Raw genomic sequence first — 3,432 nt, forward strand, 5'->3', positions numbered from 1 at the left:
GTGTCCCTATGGGACGAACTAACACAACCGGCTGGAGAGGTCCACTGGTCAAAGCCCGTCCGTGGGAAGTCAAAGGGTTAGATCTCGTGGTCAACCGCTCCAGGGTTAGGCGGGACGGGGGCCCTGGGGGGGTAGCAATGCCACCGGAGCGTCGTACCGGGCCCTCATACATGCGGGATGGTGTTGTGGCATGTCCGAAGAGGCGGCACGCATCTCTGGGGTGTGCCCCCCCTCACGGACGGCCCCGCCGCCGGCACCGGAAGGGGGGAAGCGGACGCGTCGGGTCTACACGGAGTGGATGTAGCTGTGGGTTTGGCCCGGATGTTGCTCCCGGGTGTCCCTATGGGACGAACTAACAAAACCGGCTGGAGAGGTCCACTGGTCAAAGCCCGTCTGTGTGAAGTCAAAGGGCTAGATCTCGTGGTCAACCGCTACAGGGTTTGGCGGGACGGGGGCCCTGGGGGGTAGCAATGCCACCGGAGCGTCGTACCGGGCCCTCATACATGCGGGATGGTGTTGTGGCATGTCCGAAGAGGCGGCACGCATCTCCGGGGTGTGCCCCCTCATGGACGGCGCCGCCGCCGGCACCTGTTGGGGGGAAACTAACTCATCGGGTCTTCACGGAGTGGATTTAACTGTGGGTTTGGCCCGGATGTTGCTCCCCGGTGTCCCTCTGGGCGGACCTGACACAACCGGGTGGAGAGGTCCACTGGTGAAAGCCCGTCCGTGTGAAGTTAAAGGGCTAGATGTCGTGGTCAACCGCTCCAGGGTTAGGCGGGACGGGGGCCTTGGGGGTAGCAATGCCACCGGAGCGTTGTACCGGGCCCTCATACATGCGGGGTGGTGTTGTGGCATGTCCGAAGAGGCGGCACGTGTCTCCGGGGTGTGGCCACCGTCACGGACGGCGCCGCCGCTGGCACCTGGAGGGGGGAAACGGACGCGTCGGGTCTACACGGAGTGGATGTAGCTGTGGGTTTGGCCCGGATGTTGCTCCCGGGTATCCCTCTGGGACGAACTAACACAACCGGCTGGAGAGGTCCACTGGTCAAAGACCGTCCGTGGGAAGTCAAAGGGCTAGGTCTCGTGGTCAACCGCTCTAGGGTTAGGCGGGACGGGGGCCCTGGGGGGGTAGCAATGCCACCGGAGCGTCGTACCGGGTCCTCATACATGCGGGATGGTGTTGTGGCATGTCCGAAGAGGCGGCACGCATCTCCGGGGTGTGCCCCCCCTCACAGACGGCACCGCCGCCGGCACCTGGAGGGGGGAAACTAACTCGTCGGGTCTTCACAGAGTGGATTTAGCTGTGGGTTTGGCCCGGATGTTGCTCCCTGGTGTCTCTCTGGGCGGACCTGACACAACCGGGTGGACAGATCCACTGGTCAAAGCCCGTCCATGTGAAGTCAAAGGGCTAGATCTCGTGGTCAACCGCTTCGAAAAGGCGGCACGCGTCTCCGGTGCGTGGCCCCCGTCACGAACGGCGCCGCCGCCGGCACCGGGAGGGGGGAACGGACGCTTCGGGTCTATACGGAGTGGATTTAGCTGTGGATTTGGCCCGGATGTTGCTCCGAGGTGTCCCTCTTGGCTGACCTGACACAACCTGTGGCCCCCCTCACGGTCGGCGATGACACGGTAGTAGACGGATCAGGCACTCGTATAGTTATCGGATCAGGCACTCGGTAACGGTACCCCTCAGTCAGTTGCTCTCCTATGTATCACCTTTTGCGAGACCATAGAAAATATTTATATCATAAAGAAATGTTGCTGACCGTAGAAGAAATTCGGTTTAGAAAAATATATAAAATAAGATCATGTAATTATAAATAATGTTTCAAACCATTAAAGAAAATGTATGGTACATTTTAAATAATGTTAATGCATGTCAAAAATATGTATACCATGTATTATTTTTAATATAATTGTATACCTTGTATCATTCAAAAAAATTCAAAAACGTGTATTTGAAAATATTTAATATGTACGTACAAATATTTTATATGTATACGAAACTTTTCAATGCGTATGAAAATAATATACACTAAAAATATATTTGAAGATAGTTAATAATAATTTTTGAAAAATGTTAAACATGTAAAAAAGTTCTTGCAAATATATATATATATATATATATATATATATATATATATATATATATATATATATATATATATATATATATATATATATATATATATGCCGACGGCTAAGCCGTCGGCGTAGGTGCCACGTGGCGCTTTCACCTATGCCGACCGCTAAGCCGTCGGCATAGAGGGCTATCTTATCCACTCGCGCGGCCACCCTCTCCACTCGTTCTCTCCCACCCGCAGCTAGCTCGTCCACTCGCCGCCTCGACCCCGCCGCGGACCGCCGCCCGTCGCCGCTCCACCCGCGCCGCTCCTCGCCGCCCGCTCCACCCGCGCCGCTCCCCGCCACCACCCCGACCCTCTCCGCCCCCTCCTCGCGGCGCCGCCGTCCATCGGCCCAACCCGCCCCGGCCTCCCAACCCTACCCCGACCCCACAACGCCTCCGTCCACCCGTCCCGCGCCGACCCCGTCTCGCGCCGCCGCCGGCAGCAGGGCTCCCCCAGCCCCTGGCTCGGCCGCCCGGAGCCCGCAGGCCGCCCCGACGAGCATGCGTGGGCGCGGCTTCGGCCGGCCCTGCCCTAGTGAGCACCTCCGTCCACCGCCCCAGTGAGCACCTCCCTCCACCGCCGGACGCCGTCGCGCCCCCTCCCAGCCCCAGTGAGCACCCCCTCCCACAAACCGTTGTTGCCGTTGCTTGTGTGTTCATGGTGGCTGGATAAATAGATAGATGCTAGATAGATGGATGGATGCTAGATGAATAGATAGATGGATGCTAGATGAATAGATAGATGGATGGATACATAATAGATAGTTTTGTGTAGTTTTATTAGGTATTTAGATACATACTAGATAGTTTTTACTAAGTTTGTGAATATAGATGAATTAGATGTTGGGCAAGTTTGTGATAGATGGATGGATATTGGTCAAGATAGTGTTTTGGTAATGTTGATTCATATATAAGAAGCAAATCAAGGCACATGGTTTCTAAAATACTTAATAAAGATATTTTTTGCAATTTGACATGTTGTTTCATGTCGATTCATAATGTTGTGCCAAATGGTTAATGTGATGTGATGACCTAATTTTTTTCACTCGGTGTAATTAACAGGATTTGTGGCGTTCCATCTTCGTGGAGTGATCGTCGATGTTGGAGGTGTTGGTCCACGATCGTCCCTCTCCTTTGATCGACTACATCGGAGGGTGAGCAGCAATTCCATGACCTCGTCCACTTTTTTCCATGTCACTAGATTGAATTTTCACATCAAGTCGCGTAACCTAGGTCTCCCGTCCGAAAGGGTTGCATCGATAAATATGCATTCAATTGCATATTTATCACCGCAGCTTTTTCGG

This window comes from Triticum aestivum, chromosome 3B (genome assembly GCF_018294505.1).
Source record: "Triticum aestivum cultivar Chinese Spring chromosome 3B, IWGSC CS RefSeq v2.1, whole genome shotgun sequence".
Taxonomy (NCBI): Eukaryota; Viridiplantae; Streptophyta; class Magnoliopsida; order Poales; family Poaceae; genus Triticum; species Triticum aestivum.